At 48.1% G+C, this 23,116-nt stretch overlaps 1 protein-coding gene across 1 annotated transcript in view; it reads left to right on the top strand.

The window, feature by feature from the left end:
- The window catches only part of LOC122745349 (LIM domain containing preferred translocation partner in lipoma), a 684,962-nt gene that overhangs the window by 47,112 nt on the left and 614,734 nt on the right, over window positions 1–23,116 (top strand). The window contains exon 2 of the mRNA XM_043990587.1: window positions 1,077–1,208. The gene's annotated coding sequence lies outside the window, so the exon portion shown is untranslated. The remainder of the gene's footprint in view (window positions 1–1,076; window positions 1,209–23,116) is intronic.

The raw sequence follows: 23,116 nt of genomic DNA, 5'->3' as shown, positions 1-23,116 counted from the left end.
ACAGGTTTCTAGCAGTGGTGGTTCTTGTTCTGGGGCTGCTATGTATCTAGGGTTCCAAGAGGTGGAGGTGAGAAGGGTCAGCCTTGGCAAAGGCAGGAGATGAAATAGGGTATGGAGAGAACAGTCAGTCAGTAACTAGGCCAGTTTGAGACTCTAGAGCATAGAGTCTCATGTGCCCCCACGGGGAACACATTTAGAAGTCATTCTAGAAGGATAAGTTAAACCAGATTTGGAAGGATGTTAAAAGCCAAATGGAGACATCTGCTTTTTATCCTAATGGCCATAGGGAGCACTTGAAGGTTCAAGAGGCAGGGGAGTGACTTGTGCTTCAGGAAAGCCACTTTGTCATCTCCTAATTTGTGACTCTGTGAGATGATTAGGGCAATCAAACCTGGTGGAAATGACTGTATTAGGTTAGGAAGTCTGTAGAAGATGCATTGGAGCAGGTGGGGCAGGGGATCTGGAAGAGGAGCTTGTTCTGGCTATGGATCAGCTTACCCTTCTGAACCTCATCCCCCCCCCCCAGCTAAATCAGATTCTTGCCCTGCCATGCTTTCCTCCTCCCCCGACTCACAGGGTGGTTTTACAGAGAACACTGTAAGTCCAGAGAAGTAGCAAGTGCTGAGATCCTGATAATTGGATGTCAGGATCCTGTCTCTAAACAAAATGAGCTTCTAGTTTCCCCCTGAGCTGGGAATGGCTGTTACATTTCCAAGAAGCCTTGCCTTCTTGTTTTAAATTCCTCCTCCCCTTCCCCCAGTCTCTTCTTGCTCCAACTCCTAGTGAGGGATCCAAAGTGCCTAGGGGTTATGGGACTGGTTCCGAGTCACACAGTGAAGAGCTGGCCTATGACCCGAGTCCTGCGGCAGTTTGAGCCACTTGGTTCAGTTCCTTCTCTGGATGATTGAGGCTCCACTGAGAATCCCCTTGTCATGTTTTCCTCTCCAGGTTAACAATAAATGGACCAGGTGGAGGAGCCTAGGTCAGGGGCAGATCGTTGAGGGCAGGGTTGCCAGCTACTTCAGGGATATGGTGGCTCTCCTTTGTGACTGATGGGAAGGTTCTGCTTTCAACAGGTTTGAAGAGACTTCTCAAGCGGTGTCTGTTGTGAGAGACCCAGAGGAAGCCCTCGGAGGGCTCACTTGCTTCTCCAGTGCAGACTTTCTTCTGAGTCATCTTTTCACCTGCCCTAGCCAGAGACGTCATTGGTATGTACTGATTCCCCATTAGCTTTTGAGCCTCTGCTTATGAGGACCTGGAGGTGGGACCTCAGGGACAAGGCAGTGTGCCTTGGGCAGCTGTCTGGGACAGGAGGCATGGCAAGATGGGAGATGCTTTTTCTGTATTGGGATAGGAACTATCCAGAGCCCTGGATGAATTTCTGCTTTGAAGTGCCTCCTTTCTCACTGCTAAACAGCTTCCAAACATAGTCTCTGTATTCTCCTATGTAGCCTCACCACACAGATCTGGGAGCCCTAATTCCTGGAGCCTCTCCAGGGCAGACATTTCAGGCCTGGTACCTGGAATCCAGGATCTCCAAGTTTCTTCCAAATCTCACCTCCATGAACTCTACTTGACCCAGTATCCATTTGGCATCATCTAGGTCTGGAGCCCCTCTGGGAGTCCAGTTGATAGAGAGCCTGGGAGTTTGAAAACTGGTGGTTCATTACATGTTTTGAACAGCTCCAGTGGGGACTGTGGAAAGTGAGCTCTTGGCTATCTGGCTGTTTCTCGACTGGGTTTCCATAGGCCTTCTTATTGAATTGTCTGCTGATGACTTCATCGCTTGCTATGTTTGTAAAGGAATGTACAGTTTTAGCCAGAAACCCCCAGTAGAGAGGTGGGAGACCAGTCCTGAAAAGGAGGCCTGGTCTGGATCTTGTATCTTGCACCCTGATCGAAGGCTGTCAGCTTTTGGCATCTTCCCAGTCACCCACGCACCTTACCCTCCTGGCTGCTTTAGCATTTGGAGAAAGAACCCTCTTTTATCCTATAGGGAAATGTCAGAAGAATTTCCTTTTTACTCTATAGCCCTGGGACTGAAGCTCAGAGGCTTGTCTGCCTCCCTGGACTAATGGAGCAGCAGTGAGGAAGTTTGGAATGAGGTCTCTAGTGCTGAGCCCCTGACCCTCGGGTCAGTAGGTTCTGGGAATGTTGGTCAGCCAGTGGGACTTGCATCATTGGGGATATAGCCTTCCTTTCTCTTTTTGAATTTTGGAGTGATGTCAGCATTGGGGAAAACCATGAATGGCTCTCTGGTAGGTAGTGAAAATGACCGAAAAGTCATTGGGCATGTACAAGAGATATCATAGCATAGTCAGAGAAGCATGGTTCAGATCCTGCCTCTGACACTTGCTCTACCCATATGGCTTGGACAAGTCCTTTAGCCTCTTTAGGCTTCAGTTCCCTCATCTATAAAATGGGGGGGGCGGGGTTTGGACCAGTGGCCCCTGAGGTCCTTTCCAGCTTGATGATCCTGTGAACTTCATGGAAGATAGAGATGCTGCCTATTCCTAATGTTTATGTTGAGTAAGAGAGAATTCAGAAATTCCCCATACTTCCCTGCTGCTGGATCAGAAAATGTGAGCTGACTTCCCCATGTGTAGTAATAAGATACACATGTTTCTGGGTGTAGTCAGCACTTTTTCCCTAATTATTCAGGCTGCTATTATTACCTTTTGTTATTTGGCAGATGATGGGGCTTTTAGATAGATGCTAAGTCCTGGAAGCTGGACCATACTTGATAAATGATGATCACCCTTTCTTCTTCTCCCCTTCCTGGGTCTGCTCCATCATTTAGGCCTCTTGGATGTCAAATGTGTCCTTCCACAACTTCACTCTCCAACCCAAAGGAAAAGCAAAAGCAGATGGAGAGGAGGAGCTGTAGTGATCACATATCCCAATTTTCTCGCTTTTTTTAAATTGAGGAAACAAGTCCCAGAGAGATTGTCTCACTAATAAGTTTGAATTCCAAGGGACTTTTATCACTCCTTTGCAAACAGTCCTTCCTTGGCAGTGTGCAAATATTAACATATATATTTTTAGTACAGATATCCTGCATGGGTCAAAATAAATGTAAAAGTTAAAGTTTGGGACCAAAAACTCTATTTCACATGCTTTAGATGAAAAAGTCTAGAAAATAGTTGGTGTGAACATAACATGAAGGTTTTCAGTGGGCGACAAATTCAGTATGAGATCTTTAAGTATGATTTCACAGCCAAAAGAGAGAGTAATCTTGGATTCAACCATCAATCAATGGGTACTTATTTAGACAGGCATAGTGTCCAGAATATGAGAGTTGATGGCCTTACTCAGCTCTACCCTGCTCAGACCTGATCTTTGGGATCTTGTGTGCAGTTCTGGCCGCTACCATTTAGACCATGAGAATCTGAAGAGTCTCTACAAGAGAGTGGCTAATGGGTTGAAGGGACCTTAGGTTTCTGCTATATGAGGATCAAGTAAAGCAAGAATGGATGTTTAGATGGCAGAAAAGATGTTCTGTATGATTTAAACTCTTTTGACATGCTTAGTGATTGGATACTCTGGGCACATCACATCGATGTAATCCTCTCAGTGTATACTCATTGTTGGGTTGCTAGGGATGGATGAATGAACACTCCATTGTTTTGGCTGACCTAGATTATTGGGATCTTTGAAGAAGTGTGTGTGTGTGTGTGTGTGTGTGTGTGTGTGTGTGTGTGTAATGCATCATGTCATTAATACACATCAGGTATTCTGAGCCTCAGAGGTCATTGCAATAACTAAAGGAAATCTGTTACTGGGCACCTGGGCTTTTTAGGAACATGGTCTTTAATGAACCAGGAGGCAAAGACTAGCTGGTGGTCCTTCCCCTCCCATGATCTCCCTCCTGACTTGGAAGTGCTCTGCCTTTTTAACTTTATTTTGCTGTCTAGAGAAATGGAGTCAGTTGCCCTGACAAAGTACCATGAATGATACTCTTTAAATTAAAATGAAAAAGATTCTACCACTATATATACCTCATGCTATTTGAAACCTTCTTTCTTGTCAGCCCTTGTAGTCCACCAGAATGACTCTAATCACCCAATACAATGGCTTTCCCCCCACCTCTTTCTAGTCTTTTCTGGACCTCACCATCTGCCCTGCTACTCACCTTCCTGAAGAGCTGTCCCATCTTTCTACCCATCATGAACTGAATGTGAACTTGAGCCCTCCTTATGCACTGCTTCTCTTAATTTTCTTTTTGTATCTCTCAATTTTCTTTTTGTATCTCCATCCTTGGCACAAAGTACTTCATCAGTTTCTTTCCTTTCCATTTAATCCCTTGGTTTCTCTGATGCTTCTGAGCTGATTGGCAACTCCTTTCTCTTTTTTCCTTAGCTTGGTCATGGTTGCATTTGACCCCAGCATTCACCCAGTGTCCCTGGTTGGGATTATCTTCCACTGATCCCTCTTTCTCTGTAATCATAGCTAATCAATGATCAAAACCCTGTCAATTCCACCTTCACACCATCCGGTTTATGGCTCTCCTTTTTATTCCTACTGTTATCGTCCTGGTATAGGCATTCGTTACCACTTTAAAGGACCAGTGTGAAGCCACCAAGCACGTCTTCTGAAATCTATTTTTCTTCCCCCACCCATTTTACCAGACATCTCAACTTTCTCTGTATCCTTCCATACTTTCTTGCCTCTGTGATTTCACTAATGCCTTTCTCTATATTCAAATATCTCTCCACTCCCATCCATGCCAGTTGAAGTCCTTCTTAGCCAAGCTGAAATGCTATCTTCCCCTGAAGCCTTGATTGCCTCCTCCTCATCTCTCCCCCTCCCCCCACTGTTCAGTTTATTGTGAAGAGGTCTGAACCTGGTGTTAGATGATCTGGATTCAAGTTCTGGTTTAGACACTTACTGCTCAGTTTGGGGGAGTACTTTTCCTGGGCCACTAGTGGGCGCCATAGTGGATAGAGTGCTGGACTTGGAATCAAGAAGACTCATCTTCATGAGTTCAAATCCAGCCTCAGACACTTACTAGCTGTGTGACCCTGGGCAAGTCATTTAATCCTGTTTGCCTCAGTTTCTCATCTGTAATATGAGCTGGAGAAAGAAATGGCAAAGCCCTTTAGTATCTCTGCCAAGAAAACTCCATATGAGGTCATGACTCCAACAACTTTTCTGAGCCTTATTTTTTTTAAGCTATGCCATGAAGTATAGCACTTTCCCTGCCTACCAATAATTCAATAATTGAAGGGTTATAAGGAGCCTCACAGGACACCTGCTTTAGCTCCCACCCACACCGTATCTGAAGGGTGTCTCAGCGGCTTCCCCTCCCCCCACCCCAAGTCCTCAGAAAAGAGAAGCTGATTCCTCACCAAAGCCAATCCTCCTTCCATTCTTGAATCACTCTAATTAAGCATTTCCTTATAGCTGAAGTCTTCTTCTTTGTATTTTCTACCTATTGACTCTAGTCCTGGAACCCAAGACCAGGTAGAACAAACTCTGCTCCATGAATGCCCTTCACTTATTTTAAGACAGTTATCATGTCCTCTCTACATTATCTCTTCTCCAGATCTCAAGTCCTTAGATTGTATCCTTGGGTGGCATGTTTTCTAGGCCCCTTATGAGGTGATCACTCACTAATGGATGGAAGTCAGTTTAATTATTTTCAGTTGTCTCTTTTTGTTCTTGGTTTTCATTTTTTTGACAAAGATACTGGAGTGGTTTGCCATTTCTTTTTCCAGCTCACTTTACAGATGAGAAAAGGGAGGCAAATAAGGTTAAGTGACTTGACCAGGGTCACACAGTGAGTAGGTGTCTGAGGCCTGATTTGAACTCAGATTCTCCTGACTCCAGGCCTGGTGCTCTATCCACTGTACCACCTGCCAATGGAAGTCAGTAGCTTTCTTCAACTGGACCATGAAGAATTGAAGATGACACGATGCCCAAGAGTGATCTGAACAGGCCAGGATACAGTGAAGCTATTGCTTCCCTAAGTCTTTTTTCTCTTCCTCCCTTAATAAAGGCTAAGATCTGGGGGCAGCTAGGAGGCACAGTAGATAAAGCACCGGCCCTGGATTCAGGAGGACCTGAGTTCAAATCTGGCCTCAGACACTTGACAACTTACTAGCTGTGTGACCCTGGACAAGTCACTCAACCCTCATTGCCCAAACAAACAAACAAACAAACAAAAACCAAACAAAAAAAAAAAACCAAACAGAATGTTCATTGGATGTCAGAGACAGAATGCATCTCAGGGAATCTTTCATTCTACCCTTTCAGTTTAGAGATAAAGGAGCTGAGGTCCATAGAGTAGAGAGAACATGCTCAAAGTCACACAGGATTCTAACTCATTCCCTTTGAACAAACCTGAGGGACTCAATAACTTTTTTTCAAGGACAGTTAAAATTTTTCTACTTAGCCCTGCAATGTACAAAGAGAGACAATGGGTAGAAGTTGCCAAGAAACCAATTTAAGAAGAACAAAAGAGAAGGAAGGAAGGAAATAAGGAAAGGAGCTATAGAAAGAGAGACAGAGAGGGAAAGAAGAAAGGAGCGATAGAAAGGAAAAAGAAAGAAAGGGAGAAAGAGACTTCATAACCATTCTGGATATCCCAAAGTGCAATGGCCGTCTTCCTGACATAGTGGGATCTGCCTCACTGGAGGTCTTTCGTCAAGGGCTGGATGGTCAGTCGATCCAAGGCTAGCTATGATGCAGAGCAAATTCTTTCAACCACTCTGAAAATCTGTGATGCTGTTATTCCTAGTCAGTGTTATTTCCATTGTACAAGGCTGGAACTGTGGACCACAGACTCGATCTGGGAGATGTTAACTCATTTGATTGTCATCTAGTCATAAGGGTGATGCTACTTTTTTGGAAAATTTGATGATACTCATTTTTTAAGTTAGAGAAGGGAATGTGCGTCTCTTCGGGTTATTGATTTTCTTTTTCAGAAATGTACAACAGGATCCCCACCAATCAGTAGTCAATTGAATTGATCACATGACCCACAGAAGGGTGAGGGGTGGGTCTGATCTATTAAAAGCTATTTCTTCCTTTATGACACCAGTCAACCAATCAGCATTTAATAACCACCTACTCTGTGGTAGGCAGTGGGGGTACAAAGACAAGAATGAAACGCTCCCTGCTTGGAAGTCACTTATGTTCTTTATGGAGAGACAGAGGTAAATACATTTTGGAAGGAAAGGCACTAAACTTGTGATTTTATTGGTCCAGGGAGATCCCGGGGAGGGACTCCTTCTATCAAAGCAGAAAGGCGGCAGTTCTGCAACTTGTAGTGTCTCAAGTTGCCTTTTAGAAGCATATCTGAATTATTTACAGAATAAATAAATCCAGTACTTAGCGCAGTTCCTGGAAAATAAGAGGTGCTTAATCCATATTGATTGATTGATAAGTGCAGAGTATTTTGGGGGTGGGGAGGGGAGGCACTAGCAGCTGGGGGGGGCAGGGCAGGAGGGTCTTCCTCTGGGTAACACTGAGCTGCATGATGCAGAAGTGAGGTGAGAGACCATTCTAGGTAGAGGCTCAGCCTTTGCAAAGGTAAGGAGGTGGGGGCATGGAACGTTGTGCATGAAGAACTGCAACAAAGCCTGTGTACGTCCACAGTAAGGTGCAGCCTCTCAGACATGGGATCAGGGCTCCTTTCTCTCATCTCTGTATTTCTCTCTTCCTTCTACTCACTAACTTATAAGATGAATTCAGTGCTCAGAGAGTTTAGGAAGTCAGAAGTTAGAACTTCCAGAATGCTCCAAAGAAGGGGCTTTGAGAAGTTTACACCCATCGAGGATCTGCTTTAGACACCGGTCACAGCTGAGCATCCCAATTCCCTGGGAGCTGAGGTCAGCTCCCATTCAGAGCTTATGTCCTGCCTGGCCTAGAGATATCTTTGATGCTGTAACCTTGGGCCTGGCCTGGGCAGGGGTGGGGGGCGGCGGGGCTCCCCTTGATCAATCTGCCCACTAGGAGGAATCTAAGACCACAGTGTTATCCCCTGCTGGGAACACAGGCAGGAAGTGTGTGAGGAGGGATTAGGGGGTGGGTTCTGGTGTGCACCCCCCCCCCTTAACACCAGCCTAGTCTCTCCCTCCCTCACACACCTGCTCCTTTGTAGCCACACCCTTAGGTGTGTCCCCAAACCCAGCTGGGAGGGAATTATCGTGAATTGCAGCCACACCAGAGCCCTTTGCCACCCAGACCACTGACTTCCTGATACTTTCTGCCCCTACCTACCACAGTGACTGGAGGGCATACGGAACAGAGTCCAGCCTCGGCATCTCTTTGGGTTAATCATTGACAAAGAGACATGGAACACTTCCTAAGGGGGCATAGCCTGCAAGTGCCCGAGCCAGGAGAAGGGTGATTTTTTTGACATCCTCCTTAGCCTGCGTCTCCATATTTGGAAATGTTTACCCATCGCCCTGATCTATTGGGAGGGGAGGGAAAGGGAGGGGAGGGGAGGTGACTCAGGGTTGGGAAGGAGCAGGATTTGAATTCCTGTTTCCAGAAAATAGGGCTTCCCCCCTCCCCCTTTCCCCTTGTTTTGGAGGCTGAGCGGGGAATGTTTCAGTCCTGTCCCCTTCCTGCAGGATCTCCTTCCAAGGGTGTGTGTGAGAGGGATTCGGGGAGTGAGAGAGCACGCCAGGGAAGAGCTGGCTTGGCGAGTAAGTACACACATGGATGGTTGGGGCTGGAGCAAAGAGCCTGATTTTACTCAGCTTGGTGGCTCCAGACAGCCTTGGCCTGTCGGGAGGAAGACAGGGTATTGTTCCTGTCTAGGTGGGCTGATGGTTTGTTGGGTTCTGAGGGGTGTGTGTGTGTGTGTGTGTGTGTGTGTGTGTGTGTGTGTGTGTGTGTGTGTGTGTGAGTGAAGAGATGGAGGGAGGAGAAGGTTCCAAGAGGTATCGCTGGAGTTGGGGTTGGGGTTTGGGGCAGAGTCTGTCTATGGTTAGAATGGGGCTGCACAGCCCAGTCTGGGGGCCAGGCTCTGGGGACCCTGGGGGGGTCTTGGACTTTTCCAGGAGCCGGGCCCCCCAGGGCCAGAGTCTAACATACGGCCGTTTTCTTGCTCTCAGAAAGCAGACTCTCTTCTTTTCTGGGTTTTCCTAGAAGATCTGGCCGCCAGGGACCTTGAGGACCATTCAGCGCCTTTGGGTCCTCTTACGGAGGAGTCAGGGGCTGCAGGGAGAGGGGAAGGTTCTGCTCAGGACCATCTGGGGGCCCAACATGGGCCTGGAAAGCTCATGCCCTCTGCCCCCAGGGCCAGGAAGGGGCCCTTTCACTCCACTGGTCCTTCCCCGATCCACATCCTCTCCCCCCCCCCCAGCCCCCCACACACCTGGCCTTCCAGCTGTGGCCTCTCCATGCCATCCCACCTGCCTTTGCAACACTTGTCCCTGGTGGCTGGAATTGGCTCTTTCCTACTCCTGCCATCCGGAGTTGCCTTCCCAGTGTGGCATCACCTCTGTCTTATGGTCTCCTCCCCTCCTTGTTATTCAAAGTCTCTCCCTCTTGAAAGACTTCACCTGTATTGATGCGTGTAGATACTGAATCCCCCAGGAAGCTCCCTGGGGGAGCGGGGGCTCTTTCCTTTTTGTCTTTCTACCCATGTTGCCCAGTTCAGCAGCGGGCACCAGCTTTGTGCTCAGGTGGATTTGCCTTTTGCTCTGCTCTACGGCAGCAGTTTTGAATCTTGGAGCCTGTGGGAGTGACTTCCTGATAGGCTCGTCCAGGCTCACCCGAGTGCTCCCTTCCTTGGACATGATCCCACCACGGGGAGCTTTCTGTTTCATCTACGGCAGCCATCAAGAGTGGCGGCTGGGTGCAGTCTCCCCGAGGCCCTACCAGGCCCAGCCTTTACCTCTGGATGGCCGGGCAGCAGCTCAGAGGGGGCCCCTCTTCTGGGCATTTGGCCATGGGGTTTTTAAAAAGGAATGCAAACATGACTCCCTTGGTGGGGAAGGGATGGATGTGACCACGGGAGCTGGTGACGAGCTGGGCCAGTAGGACCTTCCTCTGTGAGGGTCTGCCCAGGGTCTACAAGGGGGTCAGATGCTTTGGTTCCCCATCACTTTGGTTGGAGATGGGTCCCCTTGAAACATTGGGACAAAGCAGTGGTGAGGGCTTGCGTGACCTGGGAGCCTTAGGGATGGATTTAGGGGCTGGAGAAATTGCGTGCTGATGCCAGCTAGTTCTGGTCAATCGAGAATGATCCGATGGCAAGGGAGAAGGGAGGATTCTCTGCTTTGAAGCAAGCTAACCTTGCCAGGTGAGAACCCTGACAATCCGTGTCTGGCCCTGGGCTTCAATCCCCAATCTGCTATTTGACTTTCTGTGTGACCTCGGTCAGCCAGTAAGCATTTATTGAGCACCTGCTGTGTACTAGACAGCGCATGAAGAGTTGGGGACAGGAAAGACCGGCTCTCCAGGGCTCAGCCATTCCAGGCTTCCGCTTCCTCCTCCTGTATAAAAGGAGAGAGGGGATGAGGTCCCTTCCTGTGTTGGGTCCTAGCATCTTCCACAGCACCAGGAAGCAGGACCGGTGCGGACACGCCTTGCCCCAGCTAGAGGGTGGCTGTCTGCAGGAGGAGGAGTTGGGCACTTGCCTCAGAGGCCCGAGGAGCCCCTGGGCTTGTCCTTGGCCCAAGGACTAAGGAAACCAAACCGCCAAGGGTTTGGGGAAGGGTGGGAGGAGGGACTTGTCTCCTCTGTGGGGTGAGTGAAAGGAGCTTTGGCCTTTGGGTCAGAGGATGTGGTTTCAAATCCCACCTCTGGTGCTTACAACTTGTTTGACTGTGGGCAGGTCACTTGGTGAACTCTCTGGGCCTCAGGGTTTTCATCTGTATAATGGGGGTTGAGGACCGCCCAGGTTCTTTCTCACTCTAATTAGCTGGGGCTCCTTGGGAGCCTACAGTCTATGGAAATCGTGCCTGCTCTGATGGCAGAATCCCAATGCAGGCCTCGGAAGGCATCCTAGGGGGTCATCTCCCACACACCCTTCATTTTACGGATAGGGAAACTGAGACTCGGATGGCCTCCCTCAGGCCAGCTAGTCCTGTTCCCCTTCCCATTTGTGCTGCGGTTTCCAAGCTTTCACATTTGGTCTGAGCAGGAGAGGGGGGGGGGCGCTGCTTTGTGTTGCTGAGGGACTGGCTTGGAGCCCCTGCCTCTGTGATCCGTGATCCGTGAAATGTAAAAAACAAGAATAAAAATTCTCCAAGTGTTTCTTTCGCTCCATGCATGTATTTTTATAAACCATTCTTTCCACGGAGAATCCAGCATTCTGAGGGAGGCTGCGGTGCAGACACTTATTTATTTATTTTCACGCATCTGCTATGCCTGTGCCTCAGAGCACAGTCCCCAGCTGCAGAGGGAACGGCCCCTGACGCACCTGGAAGGCAACTGTCCACTTGTGCACTCGGGAAAGGCCAGCGGACATTGGTGGGATTGGGCCTGCAGGGCCTGGCTCGCTGTGGCCTCCCTTTGCTCAGGCATACCAGGAAAACATTTCTCCCCTCCTTTGGCTCCCGATGTAACCCCCTTTTAAGGTGTTTGTCACCCAAGCTTGGTGGAGCAAACTCATTCCCTTCCTTTGGAGACCTGCTCGTCCTAATGAATTGTTCGGGGTCAAGATCTTTGTCAGGCCTGAAGCAGGATTGCTGGAAACCCAGTTAGTTGATGGCTCTGCTTCTCACTACAGGTGCACGCGCGCACGCGCACACACACACACACTCACTCACTCACACACACATGCTCACATATACACTCACACACACTCACACACTCACTCTCTCCCACATACACTCACATATTCACTCATACACTTATACTCTCACACACACAGATAATGCATTCCCAGACATCCATCCATTCGCACCCACCCACCACCTTCAGCTATCCCCCCACCCCGCCCCAAGTAGGGGAGGGGGCCATGATGGCCCCTTTTCTCTAGCTTTATCTCAGGTGAGTTCTAGCAGGCACTGATCTATCTATTATTAGTGCCCACTTGTGCTGTTGCCAAGGGAAGGTGTAGCCTGACAGCTCTGCCCACGAGGGACACCCTAGGCATCAGGAGCCAGAATCTGGGGTCCTTGAGGTGAATGATGTCTCTTTTGGTGGGAGATGAGGAGGAACTGGGTCAAACTTTATTTTCTTCATGTGAAATGGGGATGATAACAAGGGCTCCCATCTTGAAAGATTAAGTGAGATCCCATCTGTAAAGTGCATTGCAAATTTTAAAGTAGGACACAAAGGGCTGCTATAGTGGTGTTGTGATTGTATTTGGAGTTAGAAATCTTGGATTCAAATCTGGCTTCTTCAACAGGGTGTCCTTGGGGAGACACTCAGCCCCTTCAGGGCATCCCTTTCCTCCTCTGGAAAAGGAGAGAAAAGGATGAAATGATTTCCTTATTTCCCTCCAGTGCAGGAAGTTACCTTAGTCTTCCAAACTGCCACCCCTGTAGAGTTGGAGTTGGGGAATCTCATGGCTGGGGCTGTTGTTACCTCTGTCCAGGGAGAGAAAAGCCCCCATTTGGTTGCTGGACAGAACTGGGGGGTTCTCAGAGCCAATGTAGTGTTAGAGGCGGAGGGACCTCAGGGATCATTTAAACCAACACTCTCATTTGCCAGGGAGGGAAACTGAGGTAGAGAAGCTGATGGTCATGACCTTTCATGCCTTAATATAGCCTTCCGCCTTTGGTGTTTCAGTCAGACTGGAATCTGTGCTGGTCCCCATTGGCATCCTGGTTTCTTTCAATCTCTCTCTCTCTCCCTTTGTGTCTCTCTCTGTGTCTCTGTCTCTATCTCTCTGTCTCTTTCTTTCTCTCTGTCTCTGTCTCTCTCTGTCTCTCTTCTCCCCCCCCCCCCATTTGTCTCTGCACTCTCTTCAGTGTCTGGAAAACAAACAACAAAGATCCCTCCCACACTGATACTCAGTGAATCCTTCCATTCTTTTGAGCTCAGCTTCTAGCTCTCTCTCTATGAAGATTTCCCTGATTTCACTCGGCCAGAGTGAGAATTTATTTTGCTTGACCATACGTGGTTGTAAGAAAAGGTCTGTTTTCCTGGCATTCCCAATGGAGGCGGGGCTTGGGGGTGAAGGGGAAGAATGCAGATCCCAAAATAAAATTGAATTTTAAAAATTTAAAAAAAAAAGGAAAAAAAACTTTCTTTGATGGCCCCCTCTGGGGGGAGGGTGTGTGATCCTTTCCTCCCCAAATCGCTTACTCAACCAGTATTGGTTAAATACCTACTGGGTGCCAGGTGCTGGAGGTAGAGGGAGAAGGTGAAACTACCAGCCCTGTCAAGGAGCTAAGATCCTATTGGGGGGGGTGTCAAATGAATGCACAGATAGGAGGCACAGATTTCAAGGTGGGGGATGAATGGAGGCACCAGGGGCAGGGCAGAAGCGTCAGGGAAGGCTTCAGACAGAGGAGGGGGAGGCTGAGGTCTCGATTCTCTTCTGTCTCGAGTCTCCTTTGGGCTCAGTTCATTCTGACCTGTGTGTGTGTGTGTGTGTGTGTGTGTGTGTGTGTGTGTGTGTGTGTGTTCCTCATCCCTGTACTAGCTCCTTAGAGGCAATAGGGCATTGCAGAAAAAATGCTGCCCTTGGAGTGGGAAGACCTCGGCTCCAATCCCACTACACGTCTCCAGCCAGGTGGCTGAGGGCAGCGGAGGTTAGGGAGTAGATCACCTTTGGCTTTTTATATCTCTAGTGATTGGTATATGATGGGTCTGTCATCAGTGTTGGTTGGTTGAGTAATTGATTGCTACAGATCTATTTCTTCCACTGATGAGGCTGGGCAAATTCCCATGATCCCATTCCACTACTCACTGGGTAAGGCAACCAAGCCAGGCTCTCATCCACCATGAAACTCCTACAGCCTCCTCCAAGCTTCTCCAGACTTTAACCGAATTAACGAATAAGCAGGAATGGGTCCTTGGTAAGAGCATCTAGGGTCATGGGGGGTGTAAATCCCATAGGACCTGCCAAATTTCTGGCCAGGGAAAGTCCTCCAAACACTGTTCTTTTGACCCAACTGGCCGTCTTGCCCAGTTTAGCTGCATACCTCTGGGTTGGTGGGGGAAGATGGAAAAGAATCAGGTCCTGCAAAGGGGCTCTGTTACTATGGGCATAGCAGACTTCTGTTTTATGTTGTCTTTATGTCTCCCACATCTGGGAATGTCCCAGGCACTTAATGAGGGCCTCTTGAGTTGAATAGAGCCAATCTCTGCTTCTCAGTATTAGGCAAGGAATGTACGAGGAGTTGTGTTCACTGGTGTCATAGAGGATTCCATCCAAATGGAAGATTTCCCCATAGATGGTCAAATTTGGCATAGATGGCCATGTTTGATGGTGATATTGTGCTCAGGACATTGAACCCTACTGTAATCTTGGACACCTCAATAATAATGATGATAACGGTGATGAAGATAATAGCTGGCATTTATACATCTCTTTAGGGTTTGCAAAGAGATGTACGTGTTATTTTATTTGATTACTTAAAGAGGTGGACCCAGTATTCCAAAAAGAAAAAGAATAGTTCATGAAAAATACCCCTTGTGCCAAACACGACTTGAGGTTGGGCAGATGCTGCAGATGGTCCCTGAGCTGCACCTACAGTTGGATAGAAGGAGGAGGAGTTTGAATGGCTGTTGGGGAATTCTATGTTTTTTTCTCATAATCCCATTCTACTCCCTGGCCTCTGAGACCCATTTTTTTAAATTCATTTATTTTTGTTGTATATTGAACAGGCACCAACAAACATGAGCCTTTCTATATGCAAAAAATAGAAGAGAAAAATTGTCGATGAAACCATAAATAGTATATGTAGGTATATATAATGAATTTAACACAATTGTCCCAATACTGTCCTGCTTTTCTATGACCCCTCTGAACTACTTTCTGTGTATTTTTAAATGTTTCGGGCGGGGGGGGGACTTTGTTTTTCTTCTTTTATTTGGTATCAGTATTACTAGCCCCTATAAATCTCACCTAATGGAGAAAAATAAAAGTTCTCCCATGTAACAAATAGAATCATTAAGTCAAACAGACCCATTCATTGGCTGTGTCTAAAAACGTGTGTTCCACTCTGCACCTTGAGGTCATCACTGCTCTGTCACTAGATGGGGGCTTGAAGCATCATCTTCCTTCCTCAGCTATGTTGGTCACCGTATCAGCCAGAGTTCTGAACTCCTTCACTGCCATTTTCCTTTTCAAAACTGTCATTCTTGTACAACTTGTTCTCCCACCTCTGCTCACTTCCCTCTGCATTGGTCCTACAAGTCTCAGAAGTCTCCGAGACCCTCTTTTCTGCCCATCAAAAAGAACCATGTGAGGGTGAAAGAGGCCTTGGCTGGGAACTCCAGAATCTGGAGGACAAGATCCTTCCTCCTTTGGTACCTCAGGCAGGCTGGAGGTAGGTTGCAGTATCTCTCAAGCTTTCTCTGCCTCTCACATTCTGCCCCTGACTGAGGAAGCATTTATGCATCACACCGACTCTGTGTCAAGGCACTGGGTGTGGCCACAGGGGGACCAGAGACAAAACTGAAATGGAAGCTGCTGATTTCTGTGGAGCATAATTATTGTCCCTGCAGCTGGGCCCCTGACAGGTTTCAGTCTCCAGATTTTTCTCGATTCAAGAATATACACTTTTTTTTTATAAAAGGAAATCTATTATAGACATTTTCTGAAATATAAGGAGGGGGGAGAATAAATGAATTTTAAATAGGAAACAACCAATTACATTACATATAGCATTTAATTCTCCTTGGAATTTGAGTCTCGAATTGGAGAGCTCTGTAACAACTAGTAATTTAGATTGCATTTGAATTCTCTTAATTGGCTGATGGGGGGTTGCTTGGAGGATCTAGCTGTTTGTCTGTCTGTCTGTCTGTCCTTCAGGCTGTCCTTTGTGTTCCACCCTGATTTCTCTTTATGGGAAACACTTTTATCAGAGGAGAATCCTGTTATGGAAGAGAGGGGCCTCTCTGAGCAGGGCTTTGGAGAAAAGTGGGCTGCGTGAACAGTCTGAAGGACCTATTTATTTTCTTCTGGAATGAAGCAATAATTATTTCTTAAATGTTGCCTACCTGCTAGGCATTGTGGGCTAAGTCCTGATCATAGGCGTACAAGCAAAAGCAAACGGCATTCCCTATCTCCACAGAGGGCACATTCTAATGAATGGGGGGAGAGAATCCTGCCAGCAGCACACCTGGAAGCCAGGACTGTGGGGATATGCTTGGACGGCCGATGAGGAGGGGCTTCGGAGCAGGGGGTGTCTATGGCCCCTCCTCCATTCCCGAAGAGAGGGGCCCCCTCAGCTTCAGCGGCCAATTTGTCCTCGGCTCGGTGCTACTCTGCCTCCCAGATCGGTGAGGCCTGGACCTAGGGAGCACCTCAAAGCCCATCCTCTGTATTTTACAGATGAAGAAAGTGAGGCCCAGGTCAAGAAGATAAGTGTCAGGGACGGCACTTGGACCCGGGTCCTAAGCCTGGAGGTGGCACTTTCTTCACTGTAAGGCTCTTGTTGGTCCCGGTACCACTCTCCGCACTTGGGCACCGATCCCAGAGTTAGTTTATTTCGGCAGGATTCTGAATTAGACGCCAGCCCTTCCCCGGCTCACATTATGTAAGACTCCTCCCCTTAGATACATACCATCGTCCCCTCCACCTCTTCCTGCCCATTCCTTACGCACCATCTTCTCCCATTAGAACAGAATCTTTCTGAGGACAGATAACGTCTAGCTTGTTTCCATTTGTGTCCCCAGCCGGTACCCAGCTCATAGTCCTCACTCCATCGATGCTTTATCATTCACTTTGAATATCCCCCTCTCACGGTGAGAGATAGAGGAGCGGGTGGAAGGAACCCTGGGCGAAGGCCCACTGGGGGACACTCTCTTGGCATCTCATCAGACAGATACTTATTCCCTGGGAATTGGAGCGGCAGAGAGAGGCTTTGATAGGGGATGGGCCTTGGAATGATGGTGAGTGAGAAATAAAAGGTTCATTCCCCACCACTCCCTCAGTGAGTCATTTTTTTGGCCTCCCATAAAGCCCTTGGCTTCCCTTTTCTCTCATACCCATAACTGCCGGTGCTGTGGGGCTCCTGCTTTTATAATGACCTCATTTGACCCTCTGGGAGCTCTGGGTGGTTGGTGCTACTAGCACACCCATTTTACAACGCAGGAAAACCAAGGCTGGAGGAGGTTAGACCAGCTGCCCAGGATCCCATAGCTACTTAGTTTCAGAGGTAGGATTGGAACCCTACCCCCGTATTCCGGTCTCACGTCTCACCTTGTTTCTTCTGTGCCAAGATGCCTCTCTTTCAGGGGAGCAGAGAGAGGGTCAGGCACTGGACCTGTGGCTTTGTCGGCATGGGGAGGGGTCAGATGAGGAAATCCCTTCTTTCTGTGCAGGTCAATTTCTTCTGGGCCACTTAGTTTCAGAGAGATGTATGGAGGTTAAGGTTTTTGTTCAGAGTCGCCTGAGATTTGGACCCCAAACCCAGCTCTTTCTAGTTCTGAGGTGAGCTCTCTATCCACTAGATCAGGTTGCACCTCGTCAGGGGATGAAGTAATCAATATTTAGTGGAAGTTCCCCCTTCTCTCCCAAGTGAGCTCCTTGAGGGCAGCGACTCTTGTTGTTGGTGTCTGCACACAACAGGAGTTTAATCAGTGTTTGGTGAATTTCTTCAGTTGTGCACTTATTAAGCACTTTCTGTGTGCCAGGCTCTGTGACAAAAAATGAACCAGTACCTTTGCCTCATAGACCCGATATTCTTTATCTGGATGAAATGGAATTAAATCCTCAGTGCCCCCTCTCCTTCCCCCATCTGCTTCCCTTGTGGCGTTGCTCAGGCTATTTGGGTGATAGTTTAGTCTGAAGTAGACTTGGGATTCAAACAAACAAACAGCTAAGCCACCCTCATGTGCTGAGTGCCGGCGATGGGGAGAGGCCCAGCTCCTTAGAGACCTCCCAGAAGCTCCAGTATTGATGACTGGGAGCAGGCCTTCTTTATTAGATAATTGTATCTCTTGCCTTGAGTCCGAGCTGGGCCCTTCAGGAGTCAGGAAGGAAATTGATTTCCCTGTTGACATCATGGCCCAATGGGATCCCCTGCCAGGGTGGTGTTGCTTTTTAACAATTTAAATGTTTCCTCTTTTTGTCCTTCCAGGCAGCAGGTATTGGTTTTTTCCGGAAGCAGTTTCTTCTGGCAGAAGCTAATTTCATAGTTCTTGAGGATTATTAGTGAGTCATGTGGCTTTCTCGGGGCATGAGGCCATCTGGTTCAGACTGTGCTTTGTAACCTGAAGGGGCCTCACGTCCGTATGGCTGAGAACTGGGTGAGGGAACTGGCCGTGTTGGGCCTGGAGAAGAGAAGACTGGGGCTGGGGGAGGAGGAGAGGGCCCGGCCTGGCAGCTGTCCTCTGGTGTTTGGGGAGGAGGGAACAGGCTGGTTCTGTGTGTCTTAGGAGGCAGAACTGGGGGCAAGAGACAGATTTAGACTGAATTTCAGGAAAACATTCCTAATGATTAAAGTCATTCGGGAGGGGAGGGAGAAAGGGAGGGAAAGGAAGGCGGTGGCACCTAAGCAGTGCCTTCCAGGGGCCGTGCACTGTACAGATATTAGGAGCACGTCGCATCCTCATAACAACCCTGCGAGGCAGGTGTGGCTATTATCCCGTTTTACAGTTAAGGAAACTGAGACAAACAGGGGAAGTGATTTGTCCAAGGTCACACAGGCTGGACTTGACCTTGGGTCTTTCTGATTCCAAGCCCAGCACAACATCACAAAGTGGAATAAAATCACACTGAGAGCCCTGAGTTTGGAGCAAGCATCCGCCTTGGATGCTTGTGGTCTTTGCGACCTAGGGCAAGCCACAACCTCCTTGGTCCCTCCTGTCATCTAGAACTCGAGGGGGCTGCATCATACAACCTCTGAGGTCCTGTCCAGCTCACACTGCACGGTCCTGCGATGACACTGGTTTGTCCAAGAGCTAGTTGGCTGCCTTGGGAGCTGAAGGGATCCTCTGCCCTGGGCATCTTCATGCAAAAGCTAGATGACCACCTCTCTGGGACACCATGGGGCAGTCGTATGCAGGTGGGGGCCCCCAGATGACTACGGAGGTCCAATCTGACTCTGGCATTCTGTGATTCTAGAAAAATCAAAGTGCAATTTAAAAACTTATCCCAGGAATCTAGGTGGCACAGTGGGTAAAGCACTGGCCCTGGATTCAGGAGGACCTGAGTTCAAATGTGGCCTCAGACACTTGACACTTACTAGCTGTATGACCTTGGGCAAGTCACTTAACCCTCATTGCGCCCCCCCCCTCCACCCAGCAGCCTCAATTTACCTGTCTGGGGGCTGGGTTCTGCAGGTGGAGCTCAGCTCCTTGAGAGCAGCAGTTCTTCAGGGGGCTGGCAGTGAGGCTGATGTCGTCATTTCTTCCTCAGTGTGACCTAGAGATGTGGCAGCAGAAATGATGGCCTCACAGCTCTTGCACTGAACAAGACCTTGGGAGCCATCTCGTCTGACTCCCTCTGCTTGCCTCAGTTTCCCCATCTGTAAGATGGGGATAATAGCACCTACCTTGCAGGATTGTTGTGAGAATTGCATGAGATAATAATCGTGAGGTGCTTGGCACACAGTGAGCACTTCATTTTAGACATGAAGAAGTGAGGCCCAGAGAGGATCAGATTTGCTTCAGGTCACACAGGCAACCTTAGTGGTGCCTGAACTGAAGCCCTACTATGTTCAGTTCAGTCAGTCCTACTCTGTCCAGTTCAGTCCTCCGTGTGCCCCAGGCAAGGCTGTAAGTGGTCAAATGGGTATTTGCATTCCAGAGAAGGGGATTCCTTACCTGGGAGGTCTCTATCCCACTGAAGTCACAGGTTTGGTCTCTAAGAGGGAGGAAAACCATCCTAGCTGATGATGCTGAGAACTGCCTCCTAGCAGGGTGTTGTGTGAGACAGGCTGGCCTAGATGCAGAGAGCCTCGGTGGTAAGAGATCTACTTTTCATCTAAAAACTAAAACAAAATTTGCATCAGTCCGCCCATTTATTCTCCCTTCTTCCCTTTACAATGGACGGTAACGACTGTTTTATGGATCAGAAAACTGAGGCACAGCCTGGCGAGGTCAGCTATCGACTCCCGTCGCTAGCCAGACTCACAGATGACCTTCAGACAGAAACACAGGCCTGGTTCCGGGCCCTGCACAAGGTCCCCACGGCCGTTTCCATCTCTGCCTATGGCAGAGACAGGTGGCTCAGAGATGCCCAGTTTTCCTGGGTGCGGGAGAGTTCCCCGGGAAAGGACTGGAGCTACTTCCTCGACCTCCTGGGGCACCGGAGGAGGAAGGCAAGTCCCAGGGAGACCAGTGGACAGTCTCCTTTTTGGAGTACTCCCAACAGGGCTGGGAGGGAGTCGTATCTGTCTAGTGGAACCTTTTATTCAGTAAATTAATATTTCAAAGGCCTTCTCGAATGAAACATCTGATCATTCCAGTGGCCTATATTTTAGGTGGCCTCTTGCATTCTGGAAATCTGCTCATCGGCTAACGCATGCGTCACATAGATGTTTGTAAATGTGTAGGTGTGACTTGGGCCTTTTCACCCCTTCAGACCACAAAATGCAAAGTATTTCAAATTGTGCTTCACATGGTACACTCCTGATTCTGATAAAGCATTGGAAGCTTAGCTTAGTGGGCAGTGCTTAGCACAGTGCCTGGCACATAGTAAGTGCTTAGTAAATCCATTGATTGATTTATTGATAGGGGGCCCGACCATGGGAACAGGAAGAAAAACCACAAGCTGAACCATCCTGACTCTCTAGCTGGAAAGGACTTAGATGCGTACTCTGAAGCCCAAGAAGCTCAGTGACTTGCCCAAAGCTCCCAAGTAGTGAGTGAGATGAGATTTGAACCCAGTACTTCTGATACCAAACTCAATTTTTTTTCCCATTGAACATTTGGGCTCAGCTTTGATCCTTGCTAGCTGTGTGCGTATGTAGGCAAGTCTTGGGGGTCCCAGGCCACCCAATAAGACTATAAGGAGTCGCTGCTGTTCTCAGTGAAGGGAGTTTCCATCCTGGAAGCTTGCTGGCCACATCAGTGAAATCACAGGTTCAGGCTTCACGTAGTCTCCTGAACCTTCCCTTCCTTCCCCAAGTTTTGAAATATTTGATTGCTCATATAGGACCCAGGACCCAGGTTTCAGTCCTTTCAGGCTTCCTATTCTTACCCTTAACAATATTAGAGCAATATTTTGGGGGGCTCTTGTTGAAAGAGTCCTTTGCCTTCTTTTCCATCAACCCAACAAAGCCCAGGGTTGACCCCCCACACAGCTGCAGCGCTTACAAAGTGATTTACATACATTACCTCCTTTGAGCCTCTTTGAAGCCTGTTGAGGGACAATATTATTAGCCCCTTTTCACAAATGAGGAAGCTGTGGTTCTGGAGGTGAGGGTCTCGCCCGCAGTCACCCCCCAGCCAGTCAGCTCCAGAGAGCACCCCTCTCCCTTCACTCTGTCCTTCCAATTCCATTTCTGGGATCTGTGTCTTCTTTCAGCCCAGGAACCTTTGGTTCTGAGCTAGCACAGAAATGGGTATTTATTGGCCTGGGCTCCCAGCTCTTGGAGTTGTGAACAAGGTTCCTATTAAGTGCCCATAGCTGAGACAAGCAATTACTTCTCACAGGATTGACGGCCGCACAGACAGACCTGTCCCTAACACTTTCTGATTGAATCCAAAGGGGAAAAAGACATTTTTTAAAAAGCCTACTGATTTCCCCCATCCTTCCTCAAACTCCGCTCAGAACATTATCTAACAAATGACTGTCACTCCTGAAGAATAAACATCATTTTAAAGAGAACTTATGTATTTCAATCAAGAAGATTAGGAGAAACAACTCAGGTTGACAAGCAATAATTAAGTACCTTTTGTTGTTGGTCAGTGTCTTCAGACATGTCTGACTCTTGGCGACCCCATTCGGGTTTTTTTTTTGTTGTTGTTGCTTTGTTTTTGGGGTTGTTTTTTTTGGGGAGAGATATTAGAGAAATTTTCCATTTTCTTCTCCAGCTCATTTTATAGATGAGGAAACTGAGGCAAAGAAGGCTAAGTGACTCACCCAGGGTCACACATTAGGGAGTGTCTGAGGCCAGAGAAAATTTGAATTTTTACCATCTTCTAAAGGGTTAGGAATGAGGGCACTGGGTACTATTATCAAGGATGCTATTAAGGAGTCCTTGGTTTTCAGTTGTCCCTGGCTAGGTTGGACCAATTGGAATCACAAATCCTCAGAAGTCATCTTGCCCAAGCCTTGTCTGACCAAGCATGACAAGTCATCATCCATCCTTTGCTAATGACCTCCAAGGAGGGGCCATCTGGGAGGTCGAGTCATGCTCTGCAGCTTCTCCCCACGGTTCCTAGTTTTTGCCAATCAAGGTGTTCACCTCCCGCATAAGGAACTCTAAAGTTAGGCTCCGAAGAGACCTCAGGAGCCTTCTGATCTGACCCTTTATTTTACAATTGAGGAAACTGAGGCTCAGAAAAATCAGGTGAGCTATTTAGGCTTTAGGACCAGACAGGACCTTTGAGGTCCCCTGATCCAATCCTGCCATTTTTTCAGAGGAGAAAACCGAGGCCTAGGGAGGCCAAATGTCCCCTCTGAGGTAGCGTGGGTGATAATCGTAATTGTTATATATATAGATATATAGATATATATCTATATATGTATATATAGATATATATATATAGAGAGAGAGAGTAATGTATACACAGACTCACAAATGAGAGCCGTGTACCACGGTGGCTAGACAGCTGGTTTCAGAATCAGGAAGAGCCGGCTTCGATTCTGCTTCTGACACATACTGGCTGACGGCAGGACCAGACTCCCCAGCATCCCCGGCCCTTCTCTGAGGCTCCGGGCTGCAGACGAGCCTCCGTTCTGCATTAGCAAAGGGAGTTTCCTCTTAAGGAAGTTTCTTACACACAGATCTGGACCTCAATCCTAGCATAATAACTGGTATTTGTATGACATTTTTATTGTATGACTTTGCCTCCAATTTCTTATCTGCGCCAGATGCTAGCCCGAGCACTACTTCTGATGGAACGGTGCCCCTTTCAGAGG

The sequence above is a fragment of the Dromiciops gliroides genome, chromosome 3 (genome assembly GCF_019393635.1).
Source record: "Dromiciops gliroides isolate mDroGli1 chromosome 3, mDroGli1.pri, whole genome shotgun sequence".
Taxonomy (NCBI): domain Eukaryota; kingdom Metazoa; phylum Chordata; class Mammalia; order Microbiotheria; family Microbiotheriidae; genus Dromiciops; species Dromiciops gliroides.
Note: the sequence above shows the minus strand (reverse complement) of the source record. Positions and strands in the feature narration are given on the sequence as shown.